Raw genomic sequence first — 21,916 nt, 5'->3', positions numbered from 1 at the left:
GAAGTGAGAAGCTCTGCTCTGTCAGTCCCTCTCTGCCATTATGGTATGCCTTATCACAGGCTAATAGCAAACAAGACAGCTGACCACGGACTTAAAACCTCTGAAACTGTGAGCCAAAATAAATCTTTCCCCCTTTGAGTTGCTTTTCTCAGGTATTTTGTCACAATGATAAAAAGTTGACTAATATAAGTACTTTTTAATCAGAAGGAGTACACTTTAAAATGATGATTAAAAGTACAGCATAGTACATATAAATACCTAAAGCAATAACATAATAATTGATTATCATTATCAAATATTGTGTACTGTACATAATGATTTGTGCTGTTCCTTTATATGACTGGCAATGTAATTCATTTGTTTTTAGCAGCTTTACCACAAATATGTGAGTAATGAAATATATCAGGATGTTATATCTGTTTCAGTGTCACTAGTTCATACAAATTTTTCATCTCACACGTGTTAGGCAAGTGCTCTCAGACTGAAGTTCAGGGAATTTCAAGTAACTTATTTGAGCTCATCCATTTATTAAGTAGCACTGTGACTCAACCACTGTTTTGGTTCTGCTATTTGATTACTCTAAGTCCAGTATGTAATTTTATTTAAGAATATTAAACCAGTATAAGAATAGAGCAGGAAATTTAAAGATGAATTCTTCAGGACCTGTAAATAAATTATCATTTTGAGCAATATGTTATGCCTCTTAGAAATATTTTTGTGACTTTTAAGTGCTAGCATTTTCTCAAGGTCCCCTTTTAAAATTATAAATATTATTGCCAGGTGCCTGTAGCCCAGCAACTGAGGAGAGGCAGGAGGATCACAAGTTTGAAACCAGGCTCAGAAATTTGTTAGGACCCCGTCTCAAAAGATAAAAAGAACTCGGGACGTAGCTCAATGGTAAAGTGCCTCTGGATTCAGTCCCCAGTACCAAATAAAATAAAATAAGATAAAATAAAATTGTAAATATTCACATACATTTTTACTGTAATTATCCTAATCAGCTTATGAGCAAAAAATGCATGGGTAACAGTTTATTCTAGCACTGTCTAAAGTAGCAAAACAAACAAAAATTAAATAGCAAAACAATGTAAATTCCGACTGAAATGAAAATGAAATAAACTCTAGAATTTTCATGTGAAAGAACATTAAGAAGCCATTAAAATTTTGCTTTTTAAAAGATAAAATAATATGGGGAAGTATTCAGTATTATATAAAAGGCTATAAGCCACACACTACAAATTGTTATCCTAATTCCATACAACACATGTACATAAATATGTATTTATAGGAAAAATGTGCCAAAATGGCCAGTTGTGGTGGCACACACCTGTAATCCCAGGAGACTGAGGCAGAGGGATCACAAGTTCAAGGCCAGCCTTGGCAATTAGGCAAGACCTTGTCTCAAATGAAAAATAAAAAGGCCTGGGATATTTTATTTATTTTATTATTTTTTTAGTTGTAGATGGACACAATATCTTTATTTTTGTTTATTTATTTTTTTAATGTGGTGCTAAGAATTGAACCCAGTACCTCACCGCTGAACTACAACCCCAGCCCTGGGATATTTTATTAGTCAGCATATTTTTGGCCTTGGAAGATTTCCCTTGCTTTCTTATAGTTACATATTTAAAGATATTTTGGCTTAACTCAGGCTGCTAAAACGATTGCCATAGACTGGGCTGGGTGTGGTGGTACATGCCTATAATCCCAGTGCCTGGGGAGGCTGAGACAGGAGGATAGGAGTTCAAAGCCAGCCTCAGCAACAGTGAGGTACTGAGGCTTAGTGGGGTATCCCTGGGTTCAGTCCCCCCAGTAACCAAAAAAAAAAAAGGAGAAGATAGTGACTTAAACTGTCATGAGTGTTACACATACTGATAGCAAAGGTTTATTATTCTTACCACAAAAACTTAAAAAGTTTTTTGTTTGTTTAAAGTTAGTGAGTAGAGATGTGATCTAAAACTAAGGTTTTTACTATGGAGTTTTATTTAGAGTACTTTCTTTAACTCCAGAGACTGTGTACTGTAAGTTGTATGTAGTTTTCTAGGAGGATCTACTTCATTCAAAGAAGATTCATTTGTTTTTGGACTTTGTACATCAAAAATTAGCTGTTAGAATTGATGCTTTTGTGCGAGATCCTAAAGCCCCATAATGGCATTTAATTCTGTTATAATCTTTTGAGGAATGCCAGCTGAGTTTACATTGGCAACATGACTGTGATTTCATTTATATAATTTGTGGGAAGGATTTTTCTGAAGAGGTTTTGGTACAATGAAATCATAATCATAGCTATTTCACTTTACAGGGTTTGACCACACCACCCTTTAACAAAGGTAAATAGAAAATGTTAAATGTAGAACTCATGAGTCTGCAGAATGCATAAACTTTGCTACCAGAACCAAAGGCTTCTTATCCCACTGCTTCTATTCCAACCTCTTTAGACAAGTTAGAGTCTCCTTCGATTTAGTTACATGAGCTCTTTCTCAATATCCTTAAGGCTCTAAGCTGTCTATTCATACTGATTCTCTGAATCTTACCCAAATAAAAGAACTTTCTTTCCCTGTATGTGAATAAAAAAGTCGATGGCTACAGATTTCAATAAGCTCAGAAAAGTAACACTTTTTCACTGGCTAACATTCAATAAGTTTAGTCAACTGCAGTCTGCTTGGACTAATTTGTTCCAGACATTCTAGAACAGGGAAGATAGACTAGAGTTGTGTATCTGCTTCTCTTTAGAGATTTTAGCATTTGAAGCAGTGGGTCTTAACTTTCTTTAAGATAAATGAATCACTTTAAATATTTTAAGAAAAATATAGACCATCTCTGGAGTCTATAACATTTTACATCTATTTGCAGAAGGAATTCCTTATATTCTTCTGGGGAACCTTTGATAAAGAATAACAGTGTTGGGGCTGGGATTGTGGCTCAGCAGTAGAGAGCTCGCCTAGCACGGGTGGGACCTGGGTTCGATCCTCAGCATCACATAAAAAATAAAGGCACTGTGTTGTGTCCATCTACACCTAAAATAAATAAATAAATAAACATTAAAAAAAAAAAAGGAATATCAGTGTTAGGGCTATCTTTGATTTTGTTTGTGTTTTAGGAACTCTTTCTGCACAGATTTTGTTCTTTTTAAAAGGAGAATTTCCACTCTGTTGCTTCCTAGAAACCACATTAATTGTTTATTTTTTATTGATGCTTTTTAAATATTTTTAAAAAGTTTGTTTCCTATGAAAGAATGAGTGAGATACTAAAATACATATTTCAGGGTTAAACCTAGAGAGTCCTTTTGTTTTGCAAAGAACAGATCATTACTGTGAGATTGACAAAGCAAAAATAGGATTAAATGCCTTCTACCCTTAAATTAAGGGTAATCTTGATTAAAACAACTATGATCTCTCTTAGGACTTACTGAACAACAAGTATATGCTAACACAAATCCCTGGGATGAATCCACAAGCCAAGGAATATATAAAGTCTTTTGCCCTTGGCGTAAGTCAAAAGTGAAAGCTAAAAGATGTTTAGATTAATTGAATATTATTATAATAGCTAAATCACCTGAAGAGGTGCATTTATACTAAGGAGTTTATTCCTTTGCTTGTTTTCAAGTTAAGTTGCTTAAACGTTTAGTTTTGACTTCCCTAAACAATAGTGTGGTTTCACTTAGCGACAGAGATTGTAAATGTAGGTAGAAATTAACTCACCTGCATGGATGTCTGATTTACTTTAGTTATAGAAATAAGTATCAATGGGTTCTTTCGTTTCAAGCAACTGAAGTTGATTGACTAAGTAAAATGAGGATTTATTTAGGGATATTATGATAGCACATGGAATTGAAAGAATAGAATAGCCAGATCAATTGGGCGAAAAAAAAACAAAACACAAACAAATCTCAGTCAACTTAGGTACTCCTAGCAATACAAATCATGGAATTACTTTCGGAGAATATATCTAAAATTGTCTATAACAAAGGACATCTATATACGTTTTTTAATTCAGTATTTTTTCCAAATAATTGCTTTGGTTTTGAGTTTATTACTATGGTTACATATAACTATTGCTAATTTGAATGATTTTATTATTTTATTAGTCAGCATATCAGCCTACAGTCATCCTAGATGTAATCTTTTGCTTCAGTGCTCAGTAACCTTTCTGTATTTTGTTTTCTCTCATATTTTTGGCCTTTGAAATTGTCCCTTGCTTTCTTATAGTTACATATTTAAAGAGATGTTGGCTTAACTCAAGCTGCTAAAATGAATATTCCCATAGACTGGGCTGGGCGTGGTGGTGCATGCCTGTAATCCCAGCGGCTGGGGATGCTGAGATAGGAGGATAGTGAGTTCAAAGCCAGCCTCAGCAACAGTGAGGTACCAAGCAACTCAGTGAGACCCTGTCTCTAAATAAAAGTACAAAATAGGGCTGGGGATGTGGCTCCATGGTCGAGTGCCCCTGAGTTCAATCCCCTCTCCCCATCAAAAAACGAATTACCATAGACCGAATGGCTTGAATAACAGACATTTATTGTTCATGGTTTCAGAGGCTAGAATTTCAAGATCAGGGTGCCAGAATGGTCAGGTTCTAGTGAGGTTACTCTTTCTGTTTGTTTCTTCACATGGCATTTCCTTGGTTTGTTTATGTGAGAGATCTTGCCCCTCTTCCTCTTTTTAATGCCGTCATTAAAAACTTCTGCCCCTTGTCCTCATCTGAACCTAATTACCTCCTAGAAGGCCCCACATCGTATCATATTGGGTATTAGGGCTTCAGCATATGAACTGGGGAACTAAAATTTAAATGATTTTTAAATTTCATGCAGCATTTTTACATGTTTAGGGTATGGTGTCTCCCTTGTTTCCAGAAATTAGAGTTTCAATCTCTTTACCCTTAGCTGAAAATAACCTTGTTAAAAAGTACATCAGGCCATTTTACTCTCCTTACTGAGTCTTACATAATACCCTCCTCTGGCCCCTGCCTCTCTTCAGCTACATGTTGTATTACTTTCTGATATTGTTCAACAATATTGGATTTCTCTCAAGTCAGCTGTGTCAGTTAGCTTTTCATTGCTATGACCAGAATACCAGACAAGAACAATTTAGGAGGAGGAAGAGTTTATTTTGGCTCATGGATTCAGAGGTTTAGTCCATGGTTGGCCATGTCCATTGCTCTGGCCCTGGAATGAAGCAGAACATCCTAGTGGAATGGAGTGGTGGAGGAAAGCTGTTTCACTAATGGTGACCAAGAAGCAGAAAGACAGAGACATACTCTCAGTTACCCTCTCCTCCAGCCACATCCCACCTTCCTATAGTTATCACCCAAATGAGAATGGACTGATTAGATTACAGCTCTCACCATCCAAATCTTTTCACCTCTGAACTTTCCTATATTATTAACACAGGAGCATTTGGGGGACACCTCATATCCAAACCATAACATGGGCCATGTTCTCAGTTCTTACTTTTACAAAAACTCTTTGTGCTCCTCATCCCTCAGTTCCTTCTTTATATCTCAACTGAAATGTCACTTCCTCAGGAAGACTTGCTTGACCTCTTTATTATGGGTTAATGCCTATTGGCATGCCCTTCTCCCATCCTGTGCTTCCCTTTTCATTACTACTTTGTTCTTCTACTTATTTATTCAATCTATTTTCTCTTGAAGTGCAGGAACTAAATTCACCTTCCTCATCACTGTGTCCTTCATCAGTAACACAGTTCCTGGCACATAGTAGACAGTTTTAAAAAACTTGCTGTTGAAGCTGGGTATGGTGGCATATACCTACCATCCCAGTGACTCCAGTGTCTGAGGCAGGGGGATCACGACTTGGGGGCCAGCCTTGGCAACTTGACTTTTTTTTTTCCAAAAAGTAAAAAGGGGTGAAGATATAGCTTAATGGGAGAGCACCACTGAGTTCAATCCCTATATCCCGCCCCACCACTTACTATTGAATATATAACATTGATATTTAAGACACCTTATTAGATAATCTTATGAAGTAGTTCAGGGGATGGTATTATACTTAAGTCATTCTCTTAATGAGGTTTGAATTGTTTTTACTTTTAAATTTTCTAGGCTTTCAAGGCCTAGAAATTTCAAATTAACTTTTTTTATATGAAATAATTTTGAACTTAGAGAAAAGATACAATGTTGTATAAAAGTTTACATATACTCTTCACCCAGTTTTCCCTAATGTTAATAACTACAGAACAGATTTCAAAACCTGGAAAGAAACATGTTCATACAGCATTGTTAAATAAATTATAGACCTTATTAGAATTTTACCAGATTTTTTCTCATGTCCTTTTCTGTACCAGGACCCAATTCAGGATCCCGCTTCCTATTCAGTTGATTTTTCTCTTCAGACTCCTTCAATCTGAGACAGCTCCTTTGTCATGTCTTTGGTACTTTGATGACTTATTTATATAATATCTCAGTATATTTTTGTCTGTTATTTTCTAATTATTAGAATCAGGTTATGACTTGTATCAAGAGTTTCAGAGAAGTGATGTTGTGTCCTTCACAGTGCATCATTTCAGGGACCACGTGTTGTAGATCTGTCTCTTGTCTGTTTATTGTTAGTGTTAACCTTGATTATCTGTTCAAAGTGGTATATGCCCAATTTATCCCCTGTAAAGTTACTATTTTTCCTTTTGGACTGATAAATATCCTCTTGCTCCTCAAAATTTTTGCACACTGATTTTAGTATCCATAAATGCATCTTGCTTTTGACAGATAATACTGTGGTATTTGCCTGATGGTGATTTTGTATTTCTCTCATTCCTTCTACATTTATTAATTAGAATTCCTCTGTAATGAAGAACTATCCTTCATCCCAGACCTATTATTCAATTATTTTATATCAATATGGATATGCATATTTTGTGGGTTATAATCCATTACATCATTTATTTTATTGCTTTGGCCACTGGGAGTTTCTTCATATTGGTTGAATTCATTTTATGTCATTTTGGTATGTCACCATCCTTTTGTGAATATATCTTATTTTTTAATGTCTTATGTCTTGTATTTTCCCCTTCTCAGCTCTGGAAATCAGCTTCATCTCCTTAGATTCCTAAGTTCTCTTACTGGAGAATGGTATTTAGAAACCAAGATCTGAGTATTAGGGGTTTGCATTATTACTAGAGTATCATTGTTCCAAAACTGGGAAGTGGATTGAGCTAGGAAGTAAGTGTGTGTGTGTGTGTGTGTGTGTGTGTGTGTGTGTTAACCTTGCATATACTTACCTGTATTTCTGTATCTGCCAATCAGCATGTACCCATTTACCATGAATTCTGATTTCATTCTAACACACAAGAATTATTATAGCTCTCCCCCTTTTCCAGCTCCTTAAGGTTTAGTTTCCCAATACTCTTTCATGTTTTCTGTGCCTGAAATTTACCTGATAGTTCTGTGTCAAGAGATACAGACTGGTAAATACTTATTTAGTATGTTAATAAGACTCAGGTTTGTTTTGGCTAGTAATGTCTTTAAGAAGGATTACTTAAGAGGGTATCTGTGAACTGGGAAGATAAATGAATATGAATATTGGGAATGGGAGAAGGTGGTTAGGAGAAAAATGGCATATGTTAAGCTCAAGAGGTAAGGAAAGGATCATTGAATCCAGGAACTGAAAATAGCTTAGCATAGCTATATAGGTTGAGATATAGAGTCAATTATAGTATTTTAAGCTGAATAATTATACTCCCTTTACTTCCTCCTTTCTACAGTGGAAAAGCATGTTTAGCATAACTTTTTGTTATTAGACTTAAAAAGGACAAAATTGTATTTATGCTTCTTTGTATCCCATATAATTTTACAAAGGTATTGACATAATTTCTTTAAAAAGAGTCATAATTTCTTTAAAAAAAGTATGCTATAGGTGTTATATGTTCAGTTTATCTTTATGTAATTAAGAGCCAAAACAGTGATTTTTAGATCAGAAATTGTTAAGATTTTAAAATTGTATTATATATGTTCTCTTACTCTCAAGAAAATAGAGACTTTACTACCTGTCCAAGTCTTTGATATAAAACCACTAGGCTTATTTTAAAATTGCATTTTTGTAGTCAGTTTTTTATGTCTTAATTTTATTGTTTTATGTACTTTTTCTTTGTTCTCTCATCTTTCTTAGCATATATTGATTTTGTGATGCAATTTGTCAGTTTTCTTTCAGTCAGTGGAAGTATTCTTTTACCAAATAAGTGGCTGCCTCTTTAGTCTAATTTGAAGAATATTAAAATGTTCCAGAAAGTTGAGGATGGGGGAAGCATACACAACTTTGGCTTTGAGGGAATTCAAGCTAAGAATTTAATTTTTTAAGTTGGAATATTGCTGTGAAGTCAATAAATTTTGGAAATATTGAGGAATGTTTTTAAAACAAAGAGTTAACAAAGGCTAAAAACCATGTCTTGATTTTTCAGTCTCAATTGTGTGCTCTTTCTCGTTTTAAAATAAATTTCTGTTTCTTAACATTTCATATCTGAATGAAATATTGAAATGTATTCATCAGCAATGTATTCTCTCTAGTTATATGTCTTAGTTCATTCCTGCTTCTATAATAAAATATTTAAATTGGGGAATTTATACATAATAGAAGTTTATTTCTAGAGGCTGGGCAGATCAAAATCAAGGCAGTGGCAGCAGGTTTGTTGTCCAGTAGGGGCTTACTCTCTGCTTTTTAGTATACATATGGAGCACAATTTTTCATGTCTCTGGTTGTACACAAAGTAGAGTCACACCATTCGGTTCTTCATACATGTAGTTGAGGTAATGATGTCCATCTCATTCTACCGTCTTTTCTACCCTCCTGCCCCCTTCCTTCCCCTCCCTCACCTTTGCCCTATCTAAAGTTCCTCTATTCTTCTCATGCTCCTCCCCACCCCCATCCCCATTATGGATCAGCATCCTCATATCAGGGAAAACATTCAACATTTGGTTTTTTGGGATTGACTACTTCAGTTAGGATAGTATTTTCCTACTCCATCTATTTACCTGCAAATGCCATGATTTTATTCTCTTTTAATGGTGAATATTAGTCCATTGTGTATATATACCACATTTGCTTTATCCATTCATCTACTGAAGGGCATCTAGGTCGGTTCCACAATTTAGCTATTGTGAATTGTGCTGCAATAAACATTGGTGTGGCTGTGTCCCTGGAGTATACTGTTTTTAAGTCCTTTGGGTATTCACCAAGGAGTGGTATAGCTGGGTCAAAAGGTGGTTTCATTCCCAGTTTTCCAAGGAATCTCTATATTGCTTTCCATATTGGCTACACCATTTGCTGTCCTACCAGCAATGTATGAATATGCCTTTCTCCCCACATCCTCGCCAACACTTACTGTTGTTTGTATTTTTAATAGCTGCCGATTCTAACTGGAGTGATATGAAATCTTAGAGTAATTTTGATTTGCATTTCTCTAATTGTTAGAGATGTTGAACTTTTTTTTTTATGTTTGTTGATTGATTGTATATCAAGTGTCTGTTCAGTTCCTTGGCCCATTTAATGATTGTTTCGTTGCTGTTGTTGTTGTTGTTTTGGTGTTTAGCTTTTTCAGTTCTTTAGATATCCTAGAGATTAGTGCTCTATCTGATGTGCAAGTGCTAAAAATTTGCTCCCAAGCTGTATGCTCTCTATTCACCTCATTGATTGTTTCTTTTGCTTGGAAGAAGCTTTTTAGTTTGAATCCATACCATTTATCAATTCTTGCTCTTAATTCTTGCGCTATTAGGAGTCTTATTAAGGAAGTAGGGGCCTAATCCTATATGATGGAGGTTTGGGCCTACTTTTTCTTGTATTAGACTCAGGTCTCTGGTTTAATTCCTAGGTTCTTGATCACTTTGAGTTGAGTTTTGTGCATGGTGAGAGATAGAGGTTTAATTTCATTTTGTTGCATATGGATTTCCAGATTTCCCAGCACTATTTGCCAGGCTATCTTTTCTCCAATGCATGTTTTTGGATTCTTTGTCTAGTATAACATAACTGTAATTATGTGGGTTAGTCTCTGTGTCCTCTATTCTGTACCATTGGTCTACCAGTCTATTTGGGTGCCAATACCATGCTGTTTTTGTTACTATTGCTCTGTAGTATAGTTTAAGGTCTGGTATAGGGATGCTACTTGCTTTACTCTTCTTGCTAAGGATTGCTTTAGCTATTCTGGGTCTCTTATTTTTCCAGATGAATTTCATGACTGCTTTTTCTATTTCTATGAGGAATGTCATTTGGATTTTGATCTGAATTGCATTAAATCTGTATAATGCTTTTGGTAGTATGGTCATTTTGACAATATTAATTCTGCCTAACCAAGAACAAGGCAGATCTTTTCATCTTCCAAGGTTGTCTTTAATTTCTTTCTTTAGTCTTCTGTAGTTTTCATTGTAGAAGTCTTTTATTTTGTTTCACCTCTTATTAGGTTCATTCCAGTTTTTTTTTGAGGCTATTATATATGGGGTAGTTTTCTTCTTTTCCCTTTCAGAGGATTTGTCACTGATATACAGAAATGCCTTTGATTTATGGATGTTGATTTTGTATCCTGCTACTTTGCTGAATTCATTTACTAGTTCTAGAAGTTTTCTGGTGGAATTTTTTGGATCTTCTAGGTATTAGAATCATATAGTGGCAAATAGTGCTAATTTGAGTTCTTCTTTTCCTATCTGTATTCCTTTAATTTCTTTCGTCTAATTGCTCTGGCTAAAGTTTCAAGAACTGTGTTAAATAGAAGTGGTGAAATAGGGCATCACTGTCTTGTTCCAGTTTTTAGAGGGAATGCTTTCAATTTGTCTCCATTTAGAATGATGTTGGCCTGGGGCTTAGCATAGAGAACTTTTACGATGTTGAGATATGTTCCTGTTATCCCTAGGTTTTTCTAGTGTTTTGAACATGTATGGGTGCTGTATTTTGTCAAATGCTTTTTCTGCATCTATTGAGATGATCATATATATGGTTCTTTACGTCTATTGATGTGATGAATTACATTTATTGATTTCCATATGTTGAACCAACCTTGCATCCCTGGGATGAACCCCACTTGATCATGGTACACTATCTTTTTGATATGTTTTTGTATTCAATTTGCCAGAATTTTATTGAGAATTTTTGCATCTATGTCCATTGGAGATGTTGGTCTGAAGTTTTCTTTCTTTAATGTATCTTTGCCTGGTTTTGGAATCAGGGTGATATTGGCCTCATAGAATGAGTTTGGATGTGCTCCCTCTTTTTCTATTTCCTGAAATAAATTGAAGAGTATTCATATTAATTCTTTAAAAGTCTTGTAGAACTCAGCTGTGTATCTATCCTGTCCTGGTCTTTTCTTGGTTGGTAGGCTTCCGATGGCATCTTCTATTTCATTGCTTGAAATTGATCTGTTTATCTTGTGTATATCATCCTGATTCAATTTGGGCAAATCATATGACCCTAGAATTTTGTTAATGCCTTCGATGTTTTCTATTTTATTGGAGCACAAGTTTTCAAAATAATTTCTAATTATCTTCTGTATTTCTGTAGTGTCCATTGTGATACTTCCTTTTACATCATGGATCTTGGTAATTTGAGTTTTCTCTCTCCTTCTCTTCATTAGCATGGCTAAGGGTTTGTCAATTTTATTTATTTTTTTAAAGAACCAACTTTTAGTTTTGTCAATTTTTTTCAATTGTTTCTTTTGTTTCAATTTCATTGATTTCAGCCCTAATTTTAATTATTTTCTGTCTTCTACTGCTTTTGGTTCTTCTTTTTCTATGGCTTTGAGATGTAATATGAAGTTATTTATTTGTTGACTTTTTCTTTTAAGGAATGAACTCCATGCAGTGAACTTTCCTCTTAGCACTGCCTTCAGAGTGTCTCAGAGAATTTGATACATTGTATCTGTGTTCTCATTCACTTCTAAGAATTTTTTAGTCTCTTATTTGATTTTAATCTCTTTGCAACCCATTGTTTATTCAATAGCATATTATTTAGTCTCCAAGTGTTGGAGTAGCTTTTATTTTTTATCATTGATTTCTAATTTCATTCCATTATGATCTGATAAAATGCAGGGTAGTATCTCTACTTCTTTATATTTGCTAAGAGTTGCCTTATGGCTTAATATATGGTCTATTTTAGAGAAGGATCCATGTGCTGCTGAAAAGAAAATGTATTTATTAATTGAAGGCTGAAATATTCTTTTTATGTCAGTTAAGTCTAAGTTATTGATTGTATTATTGAGTTCTATAGTTTCCTTGTTCAGCCTTTGTTTGAATGATCTATCCAGTGGTGAAAGAGGTGTATTAAAGTCACCCAGAATTATTGTGTTGTGGTCTGTTTGACTCTTGAACTTGAGAAGAGTTTGTTTGATAAATGTAGACACTCCATTGTTTGGTGCATATAAATTTTATTATTGTTATGTCTTGTTGATGAATGGTTCCTTTAAGCATTATGAAATATCCTTCTTTATCCCTTTGGATTAACTTATTTATTTCCATCTACTTATTTGATGGAAACTCCTACTTGTTTCTGCAGTCCATGTGAGTGGTATGTTTTTTTCCCAACCTTTCACCTTCAGTCTGTGGATGTCTTTTCCTATGAGAAGAGTTTCTTGAAGGCAGCGTATTATTGGGTCTTTTTTTTTTAAATTCCACTATGCCAGTCTATGTCTTTTGATTGGTGAGGTTAGGCTATTAACATTCAAGCATGATTTATATTCCTGGTCATATTTGTTTATTTTTGGTATTTAACTTGACTTGGTTTCTCTTTTGATTAGTATTTCCTTTAGTGTAATACCTCCCTTTGCTGATTTTCATTGTTGTTTTTTGTTTCCTCCTCATGGAATATTTTGCTGAGGATGTTCTATAGGCTTCCTATGTGTAAATTCTTTTAACTTTTTTTTTTAATCATGTAAGGTTTTATTTCATCATCAAGACTAAAGCTTAATTTTGCTGGATATAAGGTTCTTGGTTGGTGTCCATTTTCTTTCAGAGCTTGGTATATGTTGTTCCAGGATCTTCTAGCTTTCAGGGTCTGGGCTGAAAAACCTGCAGATATTATAATTAGTTGTTTCCCTCTTCTGATTCCTTTCTCTTGTGGCTTTTACAATTCTCTCCTTATTCTGTATGCTAGGCATTTTCATTATAATGTGCCTCGGTGTTGATCTGTTTTGATTTTGTATATTTGGTGTCCTGTAAGCCTCTCTTGTATTTGGTTTTCTAATTCATTTTTTGTGTTTGGAAAATTTTCTGATAATCATTTCATTGAAAAGATTCATTCCTTTGGTTTGGAATTCTATGCCTTCCTCTATCCCAATAATTCTTAAATTTGGACTTTTTATGTTATCCCATAATTCTTGAATGTTCTGCTCATGGTTTCTGACCATCTTCAGTGTGTGGTCAACATTCTTTTCAAGATTATATATTTTGTTTTCATTGTCTATCTTCCAAGTGATTAATCTGTTAATGATGCTTTCTATTGAGCTTTTAATTTGGTTTATTGTTTCTTTCATTTTAAGGATTTCTGTTTGATAGTTTTTCAGAACCTCTATCTCCTTATTGAAGTAATCTCTTGCTTCCTATATTTGCTTATGTAGCTCTTTATTAAAATGATCTTTTACAGCCTGTACTTGTAGTCTTATATCATCCTTTAATTCACAGAACATTTTAATTATGTACATCCTGAACTCCTTCTCTGTCATTTCATCTGTTGTGCTGGCCATAGATTCTAATAATATAATATCTTGGTTTGTTGGGGGCACTTTCTTCCCTTGTTTTTTCATGTTGTTCGTGTGTCTTCCCTTCTAGCCCTGCAGATCCGAGGTGTTACAGTTTTTACCCTATAGGCTTATAGTATCCCTGAAGGTTTCTAATACCTTTCTTTTAGTGGGGAGAACAATGTGAATAGATCCCAATACAAACAATATACAACCTTAAACCAAACAGCTGCTATAAAGACGTTTATGAGTTTATCACAATAAACAGAAAAGGTAAGTCCAATAATTATCTACAAAAGATTTTCAAAAGGGTCTGCAGTTTCTGATGGTGGAACTGGGAGTGAATTGTAGGATGAGATGTTGAGGGGGTAGGAGATGAAGATATAGAGATATTAGATTTTAGAAAATGTGAAAGAGGAATCTAAAGAAGTTGGTTAGTAGGAAGAGAAGAGAGAGAGTGATTTTGGGGAGACAAGTAAGTGGGAAGACAGTAGAGAGAGAAAACAAACATAAAAATTAAGAAAAATAAAAATGTATAAATAGGAGATAAAAGAATATACAACACCATTGTAATATACTATTCAGGCATTTCAGTCCTCAGTAGCCTAATTCATGAAAAGTACTTGGTTTCACAAATATTGGGGATGTGATGATGGTGGGAGAAGGAAGAGAGAGAAAATCTCAAAGGAAGATACAAGGATTGTTTTTGTTGGAGATCAGTATCTTTCTAGCTTCCTTCTCATCCAATAGGTGGGATTGTCTTTTGTTTGCTGATATCTCCACCCTCAGGGTGGTGGAGGTTATTAGGGTAGGAGGGTTGGTTCAAGGTTCTCTTTTGGAGCCCACTCATGTGATGTGGACATCTGGTCTTATCTCCTTATATCGCCTACAGACCTCACAATTCCTGCTCTCTATTTTAGTCTCTAAACTGTATCTCACTCATCCCCATTCCTTTCTACTTCCTAATCAGGAACCTTTCTCTGCAGAGGCCTTGTGGGCTGCACTCTGGGAGCTGTCACAGAAAGCTGTTTTATATTGAGCAGCTCAGGACAAGGTTTTGTGAGCTGTGGACCAACCTTGTAGCCACAGGCACTGTGCCGGGTTAGCGGCTGCCAGGAGAGTGGGGAGTTGGGGACTTTTGGTACCTTGATATTGCTTCTAATCCCCAGCCGGTGTTCTAAGCTGGGACTTGCCCCAACTAAAGATGGCCACAAAGGTGTCCCAAGATGAAGGCGGCTGATGTTACCAGCTCTTAGCTTTTAGTATTACCAGCTCATCCCAGGGTTCTTTTCCTTAATTCGAGGCAGAAATCATGAAGGTGCCACCGCCTGTAGAGGGACTGGCAATAGTTGCAGTGCTCCAATATGAAGGGGACCATAGGAGCCCCACATTGGTAGATGGGGGTCCACACAGGAGTGGCCAGACTTCCTGCATGTAGGCAGCAGCTGGGTATCCTGCTTGGGAGCACAGCCGTGATTCCTGCACAGGTGGGCGATCAGGAGTCCTGCGTGGATGCTAATGCTGGTGGTCCTACTCGGGCACCCGGAAGACCTGCAAGGACGAGTGGCCAGGAGTCCTGTGCTAGCACTAAGACCTGGAGACCTGCATGGCTTGGTGGCCATGTTTCCTGCACTGGAGCAGCTGTCAGGGGTCCTCTAATCACTCACAGAGAAACATATTCCCACTACTTACTCCCAAGCCCTGAAGCCACACAGCATGCAGCCACCCTGTAGCCCGCCATCTTGGATCCTCTAAAAAGGTGGATCTATTAATTAGCTAACAGAATTAGTGGATGGAAATCTTTTAATAAAGAATAGATAATTCTCTTAAAAATATCATCTATATACAAGTTTTGTCATGTTGGTTAAATATAGAACAGTGCTGGAAGAAGTTCTTATTATTGTCTTTTAATAGAATCTATTTCCAGATCTTCCATATATACTAATTCCTGGAATTGTTCGGCCTGAATAATGAATTGCCTGCAGTCAAGATGTTCCCTTTCCTATTGCTTTTCCCTGACTCTATGAAAGAAAAACTCATCTTTTACTCACTTTGAGTTTTGATATATACTTTGCCACTCTGGCCTCCAAGCAAAAGAATACTTTTCAATCTAGTCATGCACTGTTTAACAGTATTTAAGTCAATGATAGATTCCATATATGACAATATTTACCATATCACCAAAGTATATAGTAGGCTCTACTCTCTAGGTTTGTAGAGGTACACTCTATGATATTTGCACAGTGAAGGAACTGACTAATGATTCAGTCTCAGAATGAATCCCATTGTTGTTACCAGTAAATGTGGAATTCTTTGGCTCAGTTCAGGATAGAAGTCACAAAAAGGTAAAAGGCAGCTCTTTTTGATGTTACCAGCTCTTAGCTTTTAGTATTACCAGCTCATCCCAGGGTTCTTTTCCTTATTTCAAGGCAGAAATCATGAAGATGCTAGCAATACATCTAAGTGAGACTTCATTAGGGCTTATACATGAGCACAAGGAAGACACTGTGTCGGGTAGGGCTCCTGGACCCAACTTGAGCAAAGTTCATATAGACAAAGGGTGAGTTCGAACAGCCGCGCAGGTAGCTATTATACATGATCTCAGGATTTCTGCATATCTTGTCAGTTCTTTGCTCTCAGCATCAGAGGCTGCACTTGACTGACAGTCTGTGCATGCATGTTAGGTTTTTCTTTGGGGCTTGTAAAAGATAGTAAAGGTGCTAGCTGTTGCCATCCAAGGAAGGTCATTTATCAGTCTAGTTCAGGCATATTGTGTATGCGGGGATTATGTGAAAGCTTGGGAGGGTAGTCAGCAGCTTCTGAACCTGGTCGGTGGTGGAAACATATTTTTGGAAGCAGTTTGCATTAGGAAGAAACCTTGGTAGAGGATTCAGTACCCTTCCTGCTCTGCCTCATCATGATGATTGACTGTACTCCAGTATTCATTGCAGGTATTGGACTTTTCCAAGTCCAGGTTTTTGTATTCAGTGAAATTGAAGGAAGACTTAATCATGAAGCTTAAAAATCCTTAAAACTAATTTAAGGATTAAAATTATTGTGTGATTTTTTAAAAAATATGTGGAAAGGTGACATTTCATTGCTACAATAAACTTCCATTTTGATCTACTTATTTATGTATATGAAGTTTCTCTGCACTTACATGGATAAGTTGAAAAATAGGGATAGAAATGAATAATTGTCTATAGTATTTAATATTCTAGCAAATGATGTAACATTTATCATTCTAATAATGTAACATTTGTCGATTGAAATGTGAGCCAATTGGGAGAAAATGCTCTATTTAAATATGAGATTTAAAGTTTCCAATAATATCTAATTTTTTATGTTTAATATTTGTAAATATTTATGTTGTTTTGATGCAGTATATTCTAATAAATTGTAATAATATTCCAGTGCAGAAGAATTTTTAATATTTAACTTTATGGCTAGGAAAGTTTTATGTTTAAATTTTAATTTATATACATATTTAATGTATGATGCTGTATTTCATAAATAGCTTTCAAACATAAAAACATATCAGGGTAAATTCTGTAATCTATGTTGACTGGGAATAAAAATTAAAGAAGAAAATGGAATATTTATTTTCCAGTTGTTAAAGAGGAGGTTTAAAGAATACCAACACCAACTACTTGGGAAGCTCAGGCAAGAGGATCACAAGTTCAAAGCCAACCTTAGCAACTTAGCGGGTTCCTGTCTCAAAAACTAAAAATAACTGGTGATGTGGCTCATTGGTAGAGCACCCCTGTGTTCTTTCCCTAGTATCAAATATTCATATACATTTATATATATATATCCACACACACATACACATATGTGTGTGGAGATATATAATATTTTAAATGTATTTGATAATGATGGTAGTTACCAAATTGCTGGGGCATTTAAATTCCATTATATGCTTTAAATAATGACATTTTTTTTAAGTTACAGTGTAACAGAAATCACATTGTATATGCAAGATTCATAATTCTTTTAGAGGTTACAAGAGCAAAAAAAAGTTGAAAAATCACTCATATGTACCACTGTCTTTACTATTGATTTATTGCCCTTCTTTGAATTATTTATCAGTATTTCTAGTGTTGGTATTCTTTGGCTAGCAAGACATTAGGTAAGTATTCATTGGGGTAATTAATAAGAGCTAGTGTCAGTGAGATTCATTTCATCTCAATTACGTGTCACTAATATGGATTAGAAGATTGTGTGTGTGTTCCTTCAAGAATATTTATGAGGGTATATGTGAAATAAACCTCATATCATTAAACTCCAAAATAGACTGAAATCAGAAAATATTGTTAGAGATCACTTAATCCTGGCTGGATTCAGAATCATTTGGTAGAAATTAGCAGTTTTAATTATTTGGCATTAGAAGAGGACTTAGGATTGCTTATTTACATGCTCTCCTTTTTAAAAGAGAAAACACAGTGCCAAAAAATCACTTACTCAAGCTCACATAGGTAATTGGCAACAAAACTATATCCAGTTGATCATTAAAATAGGTGGATTTTACCTTCAGAATATCTCTTGAATTTTTTCACTGATGTCTCCAGTGCCTTTACCCTAGTTCAGGCTGTCATGATCTCTCACTTGATATCTGCTGTGCTAAGTCTGGTTGGTCTCCTGACATCCCCTCTTCTGGAAAGCATATCTGATCATAATTATCCCTCTGTTTAATGTCCTTGAAAGATGTTTCATGTATCTCAGGATGAAGGCTAACCCTTTGTTTTCCTGGCCCTTAACTAATCAGGCCCCTTGCCTCTCTAGCCTTAACAGCCATTACTGTCCCCCTTTGCTCCTGGGACTGGTTCCATAGGACTTCTCTTCAGTTCTTCAAACGTACCATGTTTCTTTCTTTCTATAGCATATTGTTACATGTCGTTCCTGCTATTTGGACCATTTTTGCTCTAGCAAATGCCTGTTTATCCTTCAGATTTCATCTCAAGTGACACTTCTTACACTCCAACACCTCTCCTCGCTCTGTTCTTTATAAGGTTCCAGTACTGTTTTTTTTCCTAATGTTCATTTTTTCTTCAAAATTCATTTTGTATTTTTGTGTCTTTTTTTTTTTTTAATTAGTCTTTTCCCCAAGGTAAGCTGTGATCTCTGAGGGCATAGTTTTTGGGTATTTGGCCTGCCACATTGCTTGGTGTGTAGGCAGGACTCAGTATTTGTTAAATGAATGATTTCCAATTTATCTCTGTTTTTACTACATCAGTGATTTCAGAGGTACATTTTTAATTTTTGAAATCTCTTTGCCATATGCTTTGTGTAATTTATCCTTTAATTAAAGTCTTTTTCCCTAGGTAGACTGTAATCTCTGAAGGCAGAATTTGTGTTCATTTTGCTTATTATTTTATCTCTATTCCTGCTACATTGATTGCTTTGGTGCATAGGAAGGACTCAATATTTGTTAAGTGAATGATTCCCAAATTATCCCTAGTGATCATCATCACAACATGATCTGAAATCACATCAGTGATTTCAGAGTAACATTTTTATCTTTGAAATCATCTTTGCCATATGCTTTATGTAATTTATTCCCCCATCTGTTGATGTAATGGTATCTGGAAAAAAATAAAATTTCAAGTTAGCTATTCCCAGTTATAATTCACACTTAAAAAAAAATTTAAAAAAACACCCCCTTTTCTTAAAACATGAAACCAGTAATACTAAGTACTTTCTATATTTGATGGAGCATAGTTACATATTTAATTTTTATTTATCATCTCTCTCATAAATAGGAGAAACTTTAAAGTCATAGAAACTATTGTATATGGAATGTAATTGAAATGCAAAGAGGTAGTCATGGTGATATTGAAGTTAATGTCTCTCAAGTATTCCACAGATTACTGTTCCTGGAGATTTGATTGATGCTCTCTATCCCCTTCCATATCTTTCTCCTGCCATTACTCTCTTCATATCTAAGGAGGATGGTTTTCTTATACATAACTTTTGGAAATACAGTATGCTATGTCCCAGTTCATAGAGTAACAGTGTATACCAGCATACTAAAGCTTCTTTTGCCTGACAGCAGATTTTCTCAGCATTGGTACTGTTAACATTTTGGACAGGTTAATTCTTTGGAGGGGCAGGAGGCAAAGAAGGAATTGCTGTCCCTGGCATTACAGGATGTTTGGCATTGTCCCTGGCTTCTATTCCATTAGACTAATGACATGCTCCCAGATGTCCAGTTTTGACAACCAAAAATGTCTCCAGATGTTGTTAGACGTCCCCTGGGAGGCAGACTTGCCTATCATTGGGAACTACTAATTTAAAGAAATCAGTGTAACTGTTTATCACACATTTCCCAAATTTATTTAAGGACAGAATTCTTCTCTTTTATCTATTCCACATGGATACTGTCTTTCTGACAGGGTAAGAGATAATCAGAAAAGACCTTTCTTTAGTAGATGATGTTTAATCTGGGACCTTAACCTAAATGGTAAGAAAAAACAAAGACAAAATGGTTTCCAGCAGAGGAAACAGCATGTTAGGAAAGAAACTAAGGTACATGACGGACAATTGAATAAAGCTAATGATGTTACTGTCTGACCACAGGTGATGATAGAGTAAAGTTAGGGTGGTTGACAAGGGACTTTCATGTACAAAGGCCATGTTAAGATGTTTGAATTTTATTCAAAAAATGTGTGTGTGTGTGTGTGTGTGTGTGTGTACACGTAGAGAGGGAGAGAGAGAAAGAGAGAGAGATTGATAAATAATTCACATACCATAAAATTCACCCTACGCAGTTCAGTAGTTTCTAACAAATTCACAAAGTTGTACAACCATCACCACTAATAGTTTCCATCACTTTTCATCTTCCTCTTCCCTAGCCCTTGCCAACCAACCACTAATCTCCTTTCTGTCTCTTTCTATGTCTCTGGGTTTTCTTGTTCTGGACATTTGATATTAGTGAAGCTATATAATATGCAGCCTTTGTAATGTAGGGCTTTCCCATTTTTTCTCTACAAGGCTTATCTGCAGTGTAGCATTTTACGTATGTCCTTGCTTATATGGCTGAATAATATTTCATTGTATAAATATGCCACATTTTGATAGATATTTGGGTTGTTTCCATTTTGGGGCTATTTAAATAATGCTGCCATGAACATTGATATGAGTTTTTCTGTAAACTTATGGTTTTACTTCTTTTGGTATATATACCTGGAAGTGTAATTACTGAATTCTGTGGTAACTCTATATTTAACTGTTGCGGGGAACTGCCAAACTGTTTTGCAAAGTTGCTGTACCATTTTACATTCTCATTAGCAATATTTTAGGGTTCCAATGTCTTCATTTCCTTACCAACATTTTTTATTGTTTTCCTGCCTTTATCATAGCTATGCTACTGGATATGAAGTAAGCATCTCATTGCAGCATTGATTGGCATATCACTAGTGACTAATGATGTTGAAATATTTTCATGTGTTTATTGGCTTTTGTGTATCTTCTTAGGAGAAATGACTACTCAGATCCTTCACCTGTTTTGAAAACGGTTTTCTTTTTATTGTTGAGAATTCTTTATATAATCTAACTACTAGAGCCTTAACAGCTATGTGGTTTGACAATATTTTCTTCCATTCTGACACTCTTTTTTCTTTTGATATTGCCTTTTTAAAAAAATGTTTATTTTTTAGTTTTAGGTGGACACAATATCTTTATTTTATTTTTATGTGGTGCTGAGGATCGAATCCAGTGCCTCACGCATGCCAGGCGAGCATGCTACCACTTGAGTCACATCCCGAACCCCTTGATATTGCCTTTTTAAACAGGCAAGCTTTTTTTATTTTGAGAAGTCCAGTTTATTGATTATTTTTTCTTTTATTGATTGTGCTTTTGGTGTCATATCTAAGAAACCATTGCCTTGTCAAAGGTCAGGAAGATTTATGCTTGTGTTTTCTTCTAAGAGTTTCATAATTTTTGCTGTTTCATTACGTCTTTGATACATTTTGACTAAATTTCTATATATGGTATGATAGAGATCCATCTTCAGTTTTTTTGTATATGACTGTTGAATTGCTGGATTTTTTCACTTTAATAAATCATACTTTTCACAAATATTATATCAAATTTGCAGTTTAAAAAACAAGTGTATAGAGCACATACTGTGTTTGATGATTGCTTTTTGGTAATACTGGAGATTGAACCCAGGAGCTTTCTGCCTCTGGGCCCTTTTTAATTTTATTTTGAGACAGGATCTTGCTCTGTTGCCTAGGCAGACTTCAAATTTGGGATTC

The 21,916-nt window shown here is 35.3% G+C and overlaps 1 protein-coding gene and 1 long non-coding RNA gene across 2 annotated transcripts in view; both read left to right on the top strand.

The window, feature by feature from the left end:
- Xpr1 (xenotropic and polytropic retrovirus receptor 1) overlaps positions 1–21,916 on the top strand; it is a 172,470-nt gene that overhangs the window by 64,386 nt on the left and 86,168 nt on the right. The window lies entirely within an intron of this gene.
- On the top strand, positions 14,172–19,306 carry LOC125618648. The gene is made up of 2 exons (XR_007349980.1): positions 14,172–18,905; positions 19,167–19,306. It is a non-coding gene; the product is annotated as an uncharacterized LOC125618648 (long non-coding RNA).

This window comes from Marmota marmota, unplaced genomic scaffold (genome assembly GCF_001458135.2).
Source record: "Marmota marmota marmota unplaced genomic scaffold, marMar, whole genome shotgun sequence".
NCBI classification, from domain to species: domain Eukaryota; kingdom Metazoa; phylum Chordata; class Mammalia; order Rodentia; family Sciuridae; genus Marmota; species Marmota marmota.
This window is presented reverse-complemented; position numbering and strand designations above follow the sequence as displayed.